Below are 19096 nucleotides of genomic sequence, written 5' to 3' on the forward strand. Positions count from 1 at the left end.
CAGAAGGGATGCAAAGCATTCTCATCCTGTGGTTCTCATCTGACTGCTGCACTATATTCCAAGGGACTCTGAGCTTCATGTATCTTCAGCCCAAATCAAACCATTCCCTTGACACAGACAAAATGGCCCCTGTCTTCTACACAATAGTCATTCCTATGTTGAATCCCATGATCTACAGCCTGAGGAACCAAGAGGTAAAAAATGCCTTGAGGAAAGCCTTTGAAAAATGTTATTTCCTGTCTCTAATAAACATTAAAATGTATCTTGTAACACTGACTGTCTTGGAACTATGCCACACGCAGATGTGTTGTTTTTATTATCTTTGATAGGTTAATTTTATTTCTACCATTTTTATATGAGCAAAATGACTTTTCACATGTGTTCTATTTTTCATATAATTTATAAGTAAGATAAAAGGTTTAAAAGATTATAACGCACATTTTTAACAAATTGCTACTATTTGCATCTGTGACACTTGATAGTTTTGGCCTGGATAATTTCTATTTAACTGATAATAAGATTTAGCCGCTGCTTTCAAAAATGCTTCTATTTTATACATTGTGGAGACAGAAAAAGGGAGGTGGTAAAGTAAATTTCTTGTCCATCCCCATGTCATTCCATGCAGTAGCTGTTCCTCAACTGCACCCTGTCTGCTAAAAATCATTCCTCTCTGCTTCTGACTCCCACTAGATTCACTGTCGGTCACTCTCTGTAATTCCATGGTTCTCGTGTTGTTTGAAAAGATGTCATTTTTAGACATGCAGATCTGGAAATCAGGGTCAGCTTTTGGAAAGTCATACTCTCTTTTTGTATCAAAACAAAAATGCAGACATACCGCTATATTCCCTCAGCAAAGCTTAAGATCCTTTTATATTTAGGGATTTGAAGAAATTACAATGGTTTGACAGGAAGCGGTAGTTTAAACCAAGTTATAAACATGATTGCTGTCAGATGTCAGGAATATTGTTCTATGTTGGGGTGGTTGTAAAGTGATGCAATCTAAGACCCACTTAAACCATCAACTGGAATTTATTTTTTTAATTCAGATTCAAATGTTTGGTGTCTACCATGGGGGTGATATTGTGAGCTATTCTCATAGGGCAAAATCAAAAACCATTCCTGATATGCTGAATAGTCTGCTATTTTGGAAATACTGGCAAAAAATTGATTGTATAAGTTATTTAGAAACAGTTTAGCTTATTTTATCCAAGTTATCTTAGTAACATTTTATTGTTAAATTAGGTTTCACATTTATGTGAAGACATCTATATTGCCATGTTAAATTATTATGTTAAACTTTATTTTAATATATGCATCACCTAACCTCAACACCATTATTGAAGCAGCAACAAAGGTGTTTTAAGTGGATGTAAACTGTACAAATTCTGAAGAGAAGCAATGAATTGCAATCCTGATTTTCAAGTTCTTAAATCAACTTATTTTGGGGTCAGGGAGTACAGTTGCAGAGAAATTAACCTTGGAAATCATGATTGTCAATTGACAAAGATAAAACTCAAGAGAGGAGAACATCTTTGTTGTTGCTATTTTTAAAATAATTCCAAAAGTATAATTTAAATAGTTAAAAGCAAAGCAGCGAGCTTCTATAGTAAACTACAGATTAAGGGCTGAACCTGAGATTGGCAATGTGAGAAGGGTTTAAAGGTTAGTGAATCTTTCTAAAGAAATCTGGTGCCCCTTCTGGATGGCACACTGGATTCAGGGGAGGTTGCTGCAAAACCACATGTTTACCAAAGAAACTTCAGATACATTTGAAGAGCTCTTAGAGCAGAAAGGATGATAGCCTGGGAGACTAAGAAAAGCTAAAGTAAAACCAAAGTTCTAACATTTAAACGATACTGTAAAGAAATATATTAGTTTCATCAGTCTACATTAACAAAGTACCACACACTCATTGACTTAGAACAACAAAAATTTATTTTCTCGCAGTTCTGGAGCCTACAAGTCTGAAGTCAAGGTATTATTGGAACCAGGCTCTCTATGAAGCTCTAGGGGAGGTTCCTTCCTTGTTTTTTCCAGCTTCTCATGATCCCAGGCATTCCTTGTCTTGTAAGCATCTTTCCAGTCTCTGCTGTCTTCTCATGGTCATCTTCCCTCTACATCTGTGTCCAAATTTCTTCATTCTTGTAAGGACATCACTTACACTGGACTAACGGTCCACCTTACTTCAGTATGACTTCATATTAACAATTGCATCTTCAACAACCCTATATCCAAATAATAACCCTATAACCCAATGATTCTATAACCAAACTCTGAAGTTCTTCAGGTTAGGAACTTAACACATCTTTTGGGGGAACAATTTCACTCATAATAAGTGCATGTAAGTGTGTGCGTGCTCAGTTGTGTTCAACTCTGTGTGACCCTATGGACTGTAACCCACCAGGCTCCTCTGTCCATGGGGTTTTCCAGGCAAGAATACTAGAGTAAGTTGCCATTTTCTTCTCCAGGGGATGTTCCCGCAGGGATTGAAATCATGTCTCTTGCCTTGCAGATGATTCTTTGCTGCTGAGCCCTTGGGGAAACCCCACTAATAAGTAAGGACAGTTAAAGATGTGCTGGCTCAAATGTGCAGACAAAAAACAGCTGAGATTTCCTAAGCTTAAGAGACTTGTAAGTACCTAAAAAGGCTAGCGAAATGGCCTAGATGACGGGTCAAAAGGGATCCAAAACCAGTTAATGTGACAACTGGAGTCTTAAAGGTCATAACAAGACCAAGGATTCATCAAGTAGTTAGGACAAAGGGATATATAACCTAATATCTAATATAGATCGGAAGCTTGAGTTTTTCTCCTTCTGGTTAAGACAGAAGACAAGATGCCCTTCTCTCAATACCAGAATAGTTTCTGAAGAGACTTGATCATTCTCAGATAAAAATTATCCTGGTGAGTGGTAAGATGCAGAGGTGAAGTGCCAAGGATATGTTTATGGAAAGTATTATAAGGGCAAATATAGCACTATGGCTAAGTGAACTCCCAAGATGCAGTAACTTAATAAAGTAATTTATTCCTTTCTCAGGCAGCAGTATGAGTTAAGGGGTTTGGGAAAGGCAATTAGACCCTCAATATGTGGTTTCCATCTTTGTCTAAAAAGTGGTCATTTCAGTGGCAACAGTTTTAAGTGGGAAGGAAGAGAAAAAAGTCCATATCTAATGGCTTTAACATAGAGAAGGTGGTCTCTAGGTTTCAGGCACTACTTTCTACTGACGGCTCATTGCCAGGACTTGACAGCATTCTGTCTCCCACTGACGGGGGCGATGGGGACGTGGTGAGCAGCTGGATGACAAAGGTTTTACTTATAAAATAAAACATAAAACAGTGGACACTGAGGTCTATGTCTGCCATAAGGATCACAGAAATGTGATCTTAAAGGGTCAAGTTATAATGATCTCTGTCCGTATGATTGTTTCTTGAGCAGCCTATCGTTTCATACTTGACACCAACTTGTTAGAAGCAAACTCGGGTGATTTGAAAACATTAAAAAAAATGTTAATGTAGTTTCCAATACTAATCAAATAGTACTTTTTCTTCCTGCTCAGAACCTTAAAGTTATGAAAAAGAACCCTCCTCCCACCATCTGCTTTTTCTCAGAACCAATCTGAGGGAATGTGGCTTGTGGGCAATTGGTAAATTAGCCTGAGTAACAATACTTTCTGTGCTTAAATGAATCCATCTTTCCCGTGATACTACCACAAGTAACTGTTACTTCTCAGAGTCTTTCTACACACGTTCAGTTGTGCAGCCCTTTTAACTGGATTAGCCCTTAAACAAGAATAAACTGATTCATGAGAAATTACTTCTGCTTCTGATTTGCTTTTATGCTGGTATTATTAGCAAGAGTCAACAAGGACAAAAAATGTATTCCACTTATATTAAGAATGAAGGTAGATTAAGTGGACACCAATCAACATAAATTGAATTGCAAACGTGTAATCAGATCCCAATGGATACCAGTTTGAGCTGTGCTGATCACATTTTAACACATGTCCAGTGCAATGACATTTGGTTTCACACAGATTCTTATCTGGTTGATCCACTCTAGTTATTAAAAGCTTGACTTAAGGAGCTAAATACGGACCTAAGAATGTAATGTTAGTGACAAGAATTTGGAATCAAACAATACCTTCATCATAGCAATCAAATGTTTAATAGGACATTCTTCTGATCAAAAGTTAGATTTTAAATGACAAAAATCCATACTGCTTCATCTTTTTAAACTATAAGAAGGACATGATAGGCTTTACTCATAAATTTTTCACCTATTTAAATTAATGAAGAGAAAAACAACTAGCCAAAATCCAAACCAAAGAGTAGAATTACGGTGAGTCAACAGATTGCTTGAAACACAAATAGTGTTAATTATAGAGCAATACATACTGAGAGCTAACCTTCTGATTGATTCATGACACTAGTTGAAGATTATGAATACATTTTTGTTTTCAAAAGTCCATGTATGTATGAATGTTATTGAAAGGTTTTTTGGTAAATGAGGATCCACCAACTTTTATACTCATGGAAAAGTGATGAAGTCTTAATTTTTTCTCATGAAATTATGTATTACTTATAAAACAAGTGAAAAGCAATTATATATAGAAAATATCCTAAAGAAAGCATATTAAACTCTTACAAAGATACCTCCAAATTAACATGTGCTTGCTGCTGCTGCTGCTGCTGCTGCTGCTGCTAAGCCGCTTCAGTCGTGTCCAACTCTGTGCGACCCCACAGACAGCAGCCCACCAGGTTCCCCCGTCCCTGGGATTCTCCAGGCAAGAATACTGGAGTGGGTTGCTATTTCCTTCTCCAACATGTGCTTATGCAAATGTATTTATGAGTTATCCAATGACTACACCTAGCACAATTTTACATACACTGTGACTAACAGTAATAGGTCAGGGTTAGTATGTTTGCATATGTAGATAAAGGAGGCTTAGTCCTGAGAGTCCATTCACGGGGTAAACCATCACTGTGTTAGACTGGACCTCTTAGTACATTTAAATGTTGCCTGTATACAGTCTATTTTAAACAGGGAATTTATATGCCTGGACATTTATAGCAGGAAGCAGCATACACGGAATTAGGTACTGCAGGTTCACTGCCTCAAGTCTGCTTTGACGATTGCTCTGTTGACCACCTCTTTCACATCTTTGTTTCTCAAACTGTAGATTATGGGATTCAGCATGGGAATCACTGTGGTCTAAAACACAGCCACCATCTTCCCCTGCTCCACAGACTCTTCAGTGGGCCTCCTGAGATACATGAAGAGGAGAGCCCCATAAAACATGGTAACAGCTGTCAGGTGGGACCCACACGTGGAGAATGCCTTCCTCCTGCCATCGGCAGAGCACATGTGCAGCACGGCCGCTATGATGAGTGTATAGGAAATGAGAACCACTGAGAGGGAATATGTGAAATTTATCCCAGCAATAACAATCATGGTGCATTCTTTAATGTGGACCCCTCCACAGGCAATCTTGATAAGAGCAGGGTCAGCACAATAGAAGTGGTTGATTTCAAAGTTTTCACAGAAGCACAGGCCATATGTCCACAGTGTGCAGATTAGGCTAACAGAGAATCCATAGATGTATGTCACAGAGATGAGATGAGCACAGACAGTCCTGGACATTTTACTGCCATAAAGCAGAGGGTTGCAGACAGCCATGTAGCGATCAAAGGCCATCACAGCCAAGATATATACTTCCACGTGGACAAGGGCTGTGAAGAAGTAACACTGCACCAAACACCCCCACATAGGAAATGGTTTTTGTTTGATAGTAAGTTTTCCAGCATCTTCAGAGTGACATTGGAGGAGAACCACACATCCACAAAAGACAAATGACTCAAGAAAAAGTACATGGAGCTGTATACCTGTGGCGGATTCATTTTGATGTTTGGCAAAACTAATACAATTATGCAAAGTTTAAAAATAAAATAAAATTTAAAAAAAAAAATTAATTAATTAAAAAAAAAGAAAAAAAATAATCATACCAATGTTCCCTATCAGAGTGATCGTGTAAACTACTAGAAACACCACAAAAAAGAGAACTTGAAGCTCCTGATGACTGGTCAACCTCAGAAGAACAAATTCTGTCACATCTGTGAAATTTGGCATTGCCTTCACTTAGACCCAGTCTTCATTGCCTATGGACAAATTAAAAGAAATGAATGGATTTATTTTATTCTTGAAAATTTTGAGTCATGTTTATCAGTATTCTACTTCATATAATATAAAAATCAATGTAGACTTTGCACAAAGTTTAATATGAGTATATAATCACATTTATTTCCTTTAATAGGACTTATAGGTAATTATTACAATATTTATTAGTTTCTTAACTCTAGAACAGACAATTACATTCATATACTACTAGTATTAGACACTTATTTTTGCTAAATTATTTCAATGATGCTAACATAATAGAGTGCTAATAGAAGTAAAGCTAGACTGAGAGTCATCAGAGAATGACCAAATCGATTTCAACAAATTGTCTTATAGGAAATGACTTGAGACTCATAAATGTAAATATTCAATAAGTTCAGACAACTACTTTGTACTGAACAGGGAAGTAATAAGAGTGAATCATTGAAATTCTATTTCCATTGAATACTATTTGTGTGTATGATGGTAGCCTCTCATTTTCTATACTAATACAAATGCACATGTAATATTAACTTACTCATTTCCCTATGACTGGAAGATATCCTTTTTGAAAAATGTATTTATTTATTTTTGGCTGTGCTTGGGCGCCTCTTGGTTGGGGTGTGTGGGCTTCTCACTGCAGCGGCTTCTCCTGCTTTGGAGCACTGACTCCAGGTGAGCAGGCTTCAATGGTCGTGGCTCACAGGTTCTAGAGCGCAGGCTCAGTAGTCGTGGCTCTCGGGCTTAGCTGTTCCATGGCATGTGGAATCTTCCTACAACCAGGGATCGAACTTATGTCTCCTACATTGGTAGGCATATTCTTATCTACTGAGCCACCAGGGAAGTCCAGAAGATATCTTCTTATATACTGGATTTTATGGGATGATTGTCTTAAACCTTGGTCTTACAATCTAGTCATTGACATAGTTTTCTACATTATGCCAGCATATGATGTAAAAAGCTTTAAACTTATGAAAACCCTAGTCATGTTTTATTTTATTTAGCTATATATTTCACTTGCTTGATTACTGCTGCTTGCAGGATGAGGTAAGCAGTATTTAACAACACAGACTGTATCAGTTTAACAGTTATCTCAGAAAAGTAAACCGCAAGTAGATCAATCACCATATCAAAATTATATCAATAGATAAGTTCTATATACATATAAAATTCAGGTGCCATGCTTTTAAAATTATTGTCTTATTTCAGATTCTACTGCTTTTCAGCAACAATCCATTTTATGTATAATTATTTATTTTCAAATGCAATGTCATTGCAATTAAAATGTCCACAAGGAATGTCTTCTCTGTTTAATACACTTCCCCAGATAAGTCTTCTGAGAAGTAAACTGCTCTGAGTACTTAGGGATGCATCTGTAGGATTAACATCATCTCAGGAATTTAAGATCCCCATAATAATATTGCTTGAAGGGAATATTATGACATAAAATGGGCTGTAGTTCTAATTCTTATAAGAATTCCTTTACAAACATCAAAATCAATGTTATATCAAATATATTTGCTATATTATATTTATTATTTATTACATTATATCTAGAAGTAGTCTAAGTTTTGTAATATGAAATTGAACAAGCTACACGGGATTTTGGTTTGCATCATAATTGATTCTTTTTGAAAAGGAGTGAATGAAAAATACAGAAATGAGACAATCTAGGGAATGGAACCACTGTGAGATGAAAATGGAGCATGCTGATAAACACAGAAATAAGAAGAGGCAGGATGCACACAGAGTGGTCAAAGATCTCTTTGAGGATGTGACTTTTCAGTTACGGGCAAGTAGCCAGTTATGTAAAAGTATTGAGGAAAAAGAAAATAAAAATACAAAAAGTTAGAAGAGGAACTATTTTAAAAAGTGTATAAACTCTGATTGTATCATGGCTCCCTCCAACTAGTAGCAACTCACAATTTGGAAGTTGATTAATCTCTGTAAACACTCTTCCTACCCCTGAAATTATTCATATGGGAATTAAATACACCATAGAGAAAATGATCTGGGCACGTAACATAGTCACTGATATTTCAGTTCTGGTCTGGGTTCACCTGTACCCTATATTTTCATGATCATAGATCTTCTGGCTTCTAAGTGCGGATAAACTAAACCAGATGAGAGTTACTGATTTTGACTGGGAGATAGAGCTAAGACCAAGAATTTTCGTATATAAAAACTCTTACCTCTGCTTGGTGAACCCATAATTACCTAATTAACAGAGTTTGATTTAGATTATTGGTACAACTAATTATAAAGGATGAGATCATTAGATAGCATCACCAACTCAGACATGAGTCTGAGCAAACTCTAGGACATAGTGAAGGACAGAGGAGCCTGGCATTCTGTAGTCCATGGAGTCTCAAATAGCCAAATATGACTTAGTGACTGAACAACAACAGCAACTAAATATATATAAAAAATAATCAAGGCACCTAAGAAACATAAAGTAATACTACTTCTCCAATTTCCCTTCCTGTGTGATATGTGGGTTTTCCTCTACTTTTCATAATCATTAGCTCTGTGATAGTAGAGTTTGTCTCATTCATTTTAGAACACTTCAAACTGACTACATTATATTACTGACTACGTTATATATTGTAGACATTCAGGGATATTCACACGTTTTTTAAGCATCCTGATCTCCAGATCAGCTTCATAGAATGCATTACTGTGTCCATAACTAATAAAATCTCTATTTAAAAAATTGTTCTAGTGGCAACAGTCTCAGTTTTAAGGTAAGATAATAGCTAACTTTTGTTGAATCCTTACACAATCTTTTATAAATAAAGGTCCCATGAGAGAGGTTCTAATTAGCATATCTTTCTGAAAAATGAGAAAACTGAAGCACTGACAGACTAAGAGGCTCTCCTTGGATCCAACATCTGCAAACTGGCCAGATGGAAATGCAAACCAATTAACTGAACTCTAGGGGTACACTCAATAACTTTATATCACTACTGCCTCTTTGATAACTTTTTCTAATATTCTATTTCTCTACATTTAAAATGCAGTTTGATTATCATCCAAAAAAGGGGAAAAGTTATCCTTTTGATAATTCATGCTTGATGAACCAGAAGAGCTTGACATGGCTATAGAGCCTGAAAAACAGAGTTCTTGGACCACCATTATCTATGCCTCTCAAGGTTAAGTGATCCCATAGTCCTAGGGCCAGATGACCAAAGTAACTTCTCATAGACAGCCACTTTATTAGACAACTGTGCATCATCTCTTAAAGCAATTAAGCATATAGAATGTATAATTTATAAATTTTAAAAAATCACTTTCATTAACTTTTCAGGAATTTTACACACACACACACACGATACAGCAAAGGTATAATTATTTCTTCAATATAGTGAAAGACAGGGAAGCATGGCATGCTACAGTCCATGGGATGGCAAAGAGTAGGACACAACTTAGTGACTGAACTGAGAATAACAATCATTCCCAATGACACAATACTTTCAATTCCATTCAGATACATTTTAAAACACAATGTGAAAATCACTGGGTTTGTAGGGAAGACATAAAAGGCAAAACCTAAAGAGCAAAAATTCTTGTAAGTCCCTATGGTAGCAAGATATTCTTATGAATTTTTATATCAACTATTAATATAAATAATAATATTTCCCAAGTATATAATTCCAGACAATAAAACACTGTGATAACAAATAGGTCCACAAGTAAGGTCTTAGTCTCTTCTTCAAAAAAGGGCTAAAAATTAAAGATGTGACTGCATTAATCTCTATTGCAAAGAGTATAAAATTTGCAGACCTGCCTTGAGCAGCAACAAGAAAACGATGATAATTCCTCACTATTTATAATAGAATCTTGAACACTGCACACATTGAGAGCATCTCCCCAAGGAACTATCCAGATAATGATGAAACACATTATAATTAAAATTATAGAAACATCTCAGGAGTAAGGGAAGTTAAGGACGTTTAATCAGAAGAATATCTTCTGATAACATTATGTGACCAGTATCCTTAATATCATGGGTATAATCTCTCCCATCTTTACATGGTATAATATCTGCCTCAGGAAGCACTTGCACCTCAGGAAACATTCTTGGTTTGCATTATACAATGTTGCTCAGTCACTTTGTTTTCTATTGTGCTTTTAGTTCTAATAAGCATTATCTTTCAGGCCAAACACAGCAATGCACACCCTATGCATCTCATGGCTGTTGAAGAGATCCCAGGTGCCTCAAAAGTACAGATCACATAGAAACATCTAGGGAGAATGAGTACAAGTAGAGGTCATCAGTGGAGAAGTTGACTGTAGTAGAACAATTTATCAGTGAACTTGGGCTCTTTTTGGAGTCAGTAGAGCATCAACTTCGATGTCAGATCGGAAATAAAATCTTCACTCTGCACCATAATTAACTGCCTGTCTTTGGAAAAGTAAGGATTCTCAGTTTCAAAGTTCATGTGTAGAAAAAGAAAACTGCTGTCTCACAGTGAGGTATGCGGATCGCAGACAACATTGGGAAATTCCTAGCACAATGCCTGTCTCTGATGAGGCAGTCAAAAAATTGAAATGGGCTGTGAAGTTTCACCTATTAACAGTTCACAAGATCTCGCCACCTATTTGTGATCGTGATCACTATTATCTCTGTGTTGAAGGGTAAAATAAAAAAAAAATTTTTTTAAAACCTATGTAAAATAATTCTGAGGTTCAGTTTCTTCACAAAATATGGATAGTAGGGGCTTCCCTGATGGCTCAGACTGAAAAGAATCTGCCTGTAATGCAGGAGACCCAGGTTTGATCCCTGAGTCCTGAAGATCCTCTGGAAAAAGGAATGGCTATCCACTCCAGTATTCTTGGTGCTTCTCTGGTAGCTCAGACATCAAAGATAGCTAGCAGATTAAATAATCTGAATGGAAACCAAGATTGTTCATAAATTCCCATTTGTACTACCTCAATTTTGCTGGAAAATCATGGACAGAATGATACTCAGGCCAAGTTTTCCTCTTCAGTGCCCAAGGATCCCAGACTCCTCCTTAGTTCCTTCTCACCTTTTATGGAGAAGCTACATAAGGCAAATTCATTGGCACCAGATTATTATAACTTAACTTGCACTCCCTCGAGAAAAAGGGAATTTAAAACAAGAAAGCATTGTGTGTGTGTGTGTGTGTGTGTGTCTGTATGTATGTGTGTGTGTGTTAAAGAGGGAGAGAGCAAGGAAGAGAGTCAAGGTTAAATACATTTTATACTAGAGATGCTTAACTATAAAAAAATTTATATATATATATATATATATAGGTATGAATGAGATCTATTTTTTAAAGTGCTTTACAGAACTATCCTGAATTTTCTGCAAATAGCAAAATTGCTTTAAATTCTCCAAAAGAATCAAGATTTGGAGAGATTATGAGCCAGAAGTGATCTTGGAGGTCAGATAATTCATCCTAAAAATTAACTGGATGAATGACACAAAATGAGTGGTTCAAGGTCACCCACAAATTGTTTTGAAAATTGGAAACTAAAACCAGGAACATAACTTAACCAAAAACCTTGACATCATCATTCTTCATGCAACACTGAAACAAATCTCAAAAAAGTAAAGAAAGTGGTTCATTGAAAAAAAAAAAAAAGAGAGAGAGATGACAAATATTATCCAAATCCATTTGCCAAATTCACTTGCTAAATTCAGACTTAAATTGGAGAAGGTAGGGACAACCACTAGACCATTCAGCTATGACCTAAGTCAAATCCCTTACAATCATACAGGGGAAGTGACAAATAGATTCAAGGGATTAGATCTGCTAGACAGAGTGCCTAAAGAAGTATGAACGGAGGTTCATGACATTGTACAGAAGGCAGGGATCAAGATGATACCCAAGAAAAAGAAGTGCAAAAAACACAAAATGGTTGTTTGAGAAGGCCTCACAAATAGCTGAAAAAAGAAGAGAAGTGAAAATCAAAGGAGAAAAGGAAAGATCAGTTCAGCTCAGTTCAGTTCAGTCACTCAGTCATGTCCGACTCTTTGCGACCCCATGAATTGCAGCACGCCAGGCCTCCCTGTCCATCACCAACTCCCGGAGTTCACTCAGACTCATGTCCATTGAGTCAGTGATGCCATCCAGCCATCTCATCCTCTATCGTCCCCTTCTCCTCCTGCCCCCAATCCCTCCCAGCATCAGAGTCTTTTCCAATGAGTCAACTCTTCGCATGAGGTGGCCAAAGTACTGCAGTTTCAGCTTTAGCATCATTCCTTCCAAAGAAAACCTAGGGCTGATCTCCTTCAGAATGGACTGGTTGGATCTCCTTGCAGTCCAAGGGACTCTCAAGAGTCTTCTCCAACACCACAGTTCAAAAGCATCAATTCTTCTGCGCTCAGCTTTCTTCACAGTCCAACTCTCACATCCATACATGACCACAGGAAAAACCATAGCCTTGACTAGATGGACCTTTGTTGGCAAAGTAATGTCTCTGCTTTTGAATATGCTATCTAGGTTTGCCATAACTTTTCTTCCAAGGAGTAAGCATCTTTTAATTTCATGGCTGCAGTCACCATCTGCAGTGATTTTGGAGCCCAAAAAAATAAAGTCCCTCACTGCTTCCACTGTTTCCCCATCTATTTGCCAAGAAGTGATGGGACCAGATGCCATGATCTTCGTTTTCTGAATGTTGAGTTTTAAGCCAACTTTTTCACTCTCTTCTTTCACCTTCATTAAGAGGCTTTTTAGTTCCTCTTCACTTTCTGCCATAAGGGTGGTGTCATCTGCATATCTGAGGTTATTGATATTTCTCCCAGCAATCTAGATTCCAGCTTGTGTTTCTTCCAGCCCAGCATTTCTCACGATGTTCTCTGCACATAAGTTATAAGCAGGGTGATAATATACTGCCTTGACGTACTCCTTTTCCTATTTGGAACCAGTCTTTTGTTCCATGTCCAGTTCTAACTGTTGCTTCCTGACCTGCATACAAATTTCTCAAGAGGCAGGTCAGGTGGTCTGGTATTCCCATCTCTTTCAGAATGTCCCACAGTTTATTGTGATCCACACAGTCAAAGGCTTTTGCATAGTCAACAAAGCAGAAATAGATGTTTTTCTGGCACTCTCCTGCTTTTTTGATGATTCAGCAGATGTTGGCAATTTGGTCTCTGTTTCTTCTGCCTTTTCTAAAACCAGCTTGAACATCTGGAAGTTCACGGTTCATGTATTGCTGAAGCCTGGCTTGGAGAATTTTGAGCATTACTTTACTAGCATGTGAGATGAGTGCAATTGTGCAGTAGTTTGAGCATTCTTTGGCATTGCCTTTTCTTTGGGATTGGAATGAAAACTGACCTTTTCCAGTCCTGTGGCCACTGCTGAGTTTTCCAAATTTGCTGGCATATGGAGTGCAGCGCTTTCACAGCATCATCTTTCAGGATTTGAAAGAGCTCAACTGGAATTCCATCACCTCCACTAGCTTTCTTCGTAGTGGTACTTTCTAAGGCCCACTTGACTTCACATTCCAGGATGTCTGGCTCTAGGTGAGTGATCACACCATCGTGATTATCTGGATCATGAAGATCTTTTTTGTACAGTTCTTCTGTGTGTTCTTGCCACCTCTTCTTAATGTCTTCTGCTTCTGTTAGGTCCATATCATTTCTGTCCTTTATCGAGCCCATCTTTGCATGAAATGTTCCCTTGGTATCTCTAATTTCTTGAAGAAATCTCTAGTCTTTCCCATTCTATTGTTTTCCTCTATTTCTTTGCATTGACGGCTGAGGAAGGCTTTCTTATCTCTTCTTGCTATTCTTTGGAACTCTGCATTCAGATGCTTATATCTTTCCTTTTCTCCTTTGCTTTTTGCTTCTCTTCTTTTCACAGCTATTTGTAAGGCCTCCCCAGACAGCCATTTTGCTTTTTTGCATTTCTTTTCCATGGAGATGGTCTTGATCCTTGTCTCCTGTACAATGTCACAAACTTCAGTCCATAGTTCATCAGGCACTCTATCTATCAGATCTAGTCCCTTAAATCTATTTCTCACTTCCATTGTATAATCATAAGGGATTTGATTTAGGTCATACCTGAATGGTCTAGTGGTTTTCCCTACTTTCTTCAGTTTCAGTCTGAATTTGGCAATAAGGAGTTCATGATCTGAGCCACAGTCAGCTCCTGGTCTTGTTTTTGTTGACTGTATAGAGCTTCTCCATCTTTGGCTGCAAAGAATATAATCAATCTGATTTCCGTGTTGACCATCTGGTGATGTCCATGTGTAGAATCTTCTCTTGTGTTGTTGGAAGAGGGTATTTGCTATGGCCTGTGCATTTTCTTGGCAAAACTCTATTAATCTTTGCCCTGCTTCATTCTGTATTCCAAGGATAAATTTGCCTGTTACTCCAGGTGTTTCTTGACGTCCTACTTTTTATTCCAGTCCCCTATAATGAAAAGGACATCTTTTTGGGTGTTAGTTCTAAAAGGTCTTGTAGGTCTTCATAGAACCATTCAACTTCAGCTTCTTCAGCGTTACTGGTTGGGGAGGGCCTAGAGGAGCTATTCCACGTTCAAGGTCAGAAGGGGTGGTGATGAGGAGATACCCCTCATCCAAGGTAAGGAACAGTGGCTGCACTTTGCTGGAGCAGCTGTGAAGAGATACCCTGCATCCAAGGTAAGAGAAACCCAAGTAAGATGGTAGGTGTTGCAAGAGGGCATCAGAGGGCAGACACACTGAAACCATACTCACAGAAAACTAGTCAATCTAATCACACTAGGACCACAGCCTTGCCTAACTCAATGAAACTAGGCCATGCCCGTGGGGCCACCCAAGATGGGCAGGTCATGGTGGAGAGGTCTGACAGAATGTGGTCCACTGGAGAAGGGAATAGTAAACCACTTCAGTATTCTTGCCTTGAGAACCCCATGAACAGTATGAAAGGGCAAAATGATAGGATACTGAAAGAGGAACTCCCCAGGTCAGTAGATGCCCAGTATGCTACTGAAGATCAGTGGAGAAATAACTCCAGAAAGAATGAAGGGATGGAGCCAAAGCAAAAACAATACCCAGTTGTGGATGTGACTGGTGATAGAAGCAAGGTCTGATGCTGTAAAGAGCAATATTGCATAGGAACCTGGAATGTCAGGTCCATGAATCAAGGCAAATTATAAGTGGTCAAACAAGAGATGGCAAGAGTGAATGTCTGCTGGGAGCCAGCATGGGAGTTCCCACCCATGACAAAGGTCATGTGGAGAGGATCTGACATGCAAAGGCGAATCAGAACTCGAGAGGCCCCCTGATCCTGCCCGAGCATCTACCCCAAAACCAAAATCTTTCTGTTTTACTATTTCATGACTTTCACCAACTCCTCTGACATTAACAGGGGGCTATCCCCGACCACCTTTCTCTGTAAAAAAGTCAATTTAAAACTCTAGTTAATAAGTCTCCTGGGCATAATAGGAGTGTTTCCATTCAAACCCCTCTGATGACTTTCTAGCTTGTCGGACAGGTTTGTTCAGATTCACAGCCTCCCAACCACGAGAGGCACGGGAAGCTTAAGATATTCTAACAATGCAGAGCTTCTCAGACACTTAAAATTGTTAAATAGAACTAGTAGAGGATTTCTTTGTTGAGCTAATGCTTGCTGCCAAGTTTCCATATCCCTTACCTACTGTGTCCCTGGGAGTGTATTGGTTAATATAGTTGGTGTATAGAAATGCAAGTAGTAGTTTTAATGTTTGTAACCTTGGACCCTTGAGTTAATTCTTTTCTGTTATAGCCCACCACGCTTTTGCCCTATAGGAATGCAACTTTATCTAATGCTTTCGGAGGGTGGCACCTGACTTTAGAATAATCACCTTTAGAGAAAAATAAGTTTTCTGAAGAAAGGGTCATAAAATGTTAACAGGCCTCCTGGCCAAAAGATGATGTAAATCACCTAAAGCTTTTGCATATGATAAGTTTGCAGAAAAAAAGCCTGGCTTCGATAAGGATCAAGGACTGCTGACATTGCATGACTCTTCCCCCATTATCCTCTATGCACAACTTAAGGTATAAAAACTACTTTGGAAAATAAAGTGCGGGCCTTGCTTACTGAAGCTCTTTCTCTTTCCTTTTCTTTTTCAGGCTGATTTCCCTGGAGTGCAGGGGCTCTCTGCATTCAGTTTCCTGCCTGAGCTTCTAAGACCCACTCAAGAAGGTGCCTAAGGTGGGGCACCTTCCGCGATTCGAGAGGGCGCCTGCGGCCTACGTGAACAGAGCAAGTCCCGTGCTGGGGCTTTATTGGCTTTCTGCATAAACCAAGGAATATAAGCCTCTTTTCTCTCCTCTATTTTCTTAACTGCAAAATTATTTCCTTATCTCTTTATCTATTCTTTTGCCAACGCCGTCTTCCGGAGGGAATCCCTGGATCCAACTGGGGCTGGTCCCCAGTAAACATCGACATTCTAGGAATCAGCAAACTACAATGGACTGGAATGGTTGAATTTAACTCAGATGATCATTATATCTACTACTACGGGCAGGAATCCCTCAGAAGAAATGGAGTAGCCATCAAGGTCAACAAAAGAATTTGAAATACAGTACTTGGATGCAATCTCAAAACGACAGAATGATCTCTGTTCATTTCCAAGGCAAACCATTCAAAGGAAAGATATACCCATTCAAATGCAGAGTTCCAAACAATAGCAAGGAGAGATAAGAAAACATTCCTCAGCCTTCCTTGGCAAAGAAATAGAGGAAAAAAATAGAATGGGAAAGACTAGATATCACTTCAAGAAAATTAGAGATACCAAGAAAATGTTTCATGCAAAGAGGAGCATGATAAAGGACAGAAGTGGTATGGACCTAACAGAAGCAGAAGATATTGAAAAGAGGTGGCAAGAATACACAGAAGAGCTGTACAAAAAAGATCTTCATGACCCAGATAACCACGATGGTGTGATCACTCACCTAGAACCAGATATCCTGGAAGGCGAAGTCAAGTGGGCCTTAGGAAGCATCACTGTGAACAAAGCTAGTGGAGGTGATGGAATTCCAGTTGAGCTATTCCAAATCTTAAAAGATGATGCTATGAAAGTGCTGCACTTAGCATGCCAGCAAATTTGGAAAACTCATCAGTGGCCACGGAACTGGAAAATGTCAGTTTTCATTCCAATCACAAAGAAAGGCAATGCCTAAGAATGCTCAAACTACCGCACAAGTGCACTCATCTCATTTGCGAGTTAAGTAATGCTCAAAATTCTCCAAGCCAGGCTTCAGCAGTACATGAACTTCCAGATGTTCAAGTTGGTTTTAGAAAAGGCAGAGGAACCAGAGATCAAATTGCCAACATCTGTTGGAAAAACATTGAAAAAAAAACAAGAAAGTTCCAGGAAAAAAATCTATTTCTGCTTTAATGACTATGCCAAAGCCTTTCACTGTGTGGATCACAATAAACTGTGGGAAAATTCTGAAAGAGATGGGAATACCAGACCACTTGACCTGCCTCTTGAGAAATCTATATGTAGGTCAGAAAGCAACAGTTAGAACAACAGTCTGGTTCCAAATCGGGAAAGGAGTCTGTCAAGGCTATCTTGTCACCCTGCTTATTTAACTGATATGCAGAGTACATCATGAGAAACACTGGGCTGGATGAAGCACAAGCTGGAATCAAGATTGCTGGGAGGAATATCAACATCCTCAGATATGCAAATGATACCACCCTTACGGCAGAAAGTGAAGAAGAACTAAAGAGCCTCTTGATGAAAGTGAAAGAGGAGAGTGAGAAGGTTGGCTTAAAGCTCAACATTCAGAAAACTAAGGTTATGTCATCTAGTCCCATCACTTCATAGCAACAAGATGGGGAAACAGTGGAAACAGTGATAGACTTTATTTTTGGAGCTCCAGAATCACTGCAGATGGTGACTGCAGCCATGAATGTAAAAGACACTTACCCTTTGGAAGGAAAGTTATTACCAACCTAGACAGCATATTAAAAAGCAGAGACGTTACTTTTCCAGCAAAGGTCCATCTAGTCAAGGCTATCATTTTTCCAGTAGTTATGTATGGATGTGAGAGTTGGACTATAAAGAAAGCTGAAAAAATAAAAAATAAAGAAAGCTGAGTGCCGAAGAATTGTTGCTTTTTAACTGTGGTGTTGGAGAAGACTCTTGAGAGTCCCTTGGACAGAAAGGAGATCCAACCAGTCCATCCTAAAGGAAATCAATCCTGAATATTCATTGGAAGGGCTAATGTTGAAGCTGAAACTCCAATACTTTGGCCACCTAATTTGAAGAACTGACTCATTTGAAAAGACCCTGATGCTGGGAAAGACTGAAGGTGGGAGGAGAAGGGGACAACAGAGGATGAGATGGTTGAATGGCATCACCAACTCAGTGGACATGAGTTTGAGTAAACTCCAGGAGTTGGTGATGAACATGGAGGCCTGACGTGCTGCAGTCTATGGGTTGCAAAGTGTCGGCCACGACTAAGTGACTGAACTGAACTGAGTAGAATTTACTGATAAAAACATGGGCTATGGCATGAACTTGTTGAATTCCCATTCTGGCTTTAACAATTTTGATCCATGCACTCTGGACAATGTTTCTTAATATTTCTGGGCTTCATCTTTTTTTTTTTTTTTTTTTTGGTCAAAATGGATTCCTTATATGGGTAGGTTCATTTTGAGGATTATGCAACAGAAAGTATGCACTATGGAACGTACAGTTCTCCATACATGTCTGTGTGTGTTTGTGTGCATGCTCAGTCATTTCTGACACTTTGTACATTCATGGACTGGGCAGTCATCAATAAATGGTAGCTACGAGTCATTAGGAGACGGCAATGGCACCCCACTCCAGTACTCTTGCCTGGAAAATCCCATGGGCGGAGGAGCCTGGTGGGCTGCTGTCTATGGGATCGCACAGAGTCGGACACAACTGAAGTGACTTCACTTTCACTTTTTGCTTTCCTGCATTGCAGAAGGAAATGGCAACCCACTCCAGTGTTCTTGCCTGGAGAATCC

The 19096-nt window shown here is 38.7% G+C and overlaps 1 pseudogene; it reads right to left on the bottom strand.

Moving 5' to 3' along the window:
- Window positions 1-4798: 4798 nt before the first annotated feature.
- Window positions 4799-5955, bottom strand: LOC112582897 (annotated as a pseudogene).
- Window positions 5956-19096: the final 13141 nt, after the last annotated feature.

This window comes from Bubalus bubalis, chromosome 7 (genome assembly GCF_019923935.1).
Source record: "Bubalus bubalis isolate 160015118507 breed Murrah chromosome 7, NDDB_SH_1, whole genome shotgun sequence".
Taxonomy (NCBI): domain Eukaryota; kingdom Metazoa; phylum Chordata; class Mammalia; order Artiodactyla; family Bovidae; genus Bubalus; species Bubalus bubalis.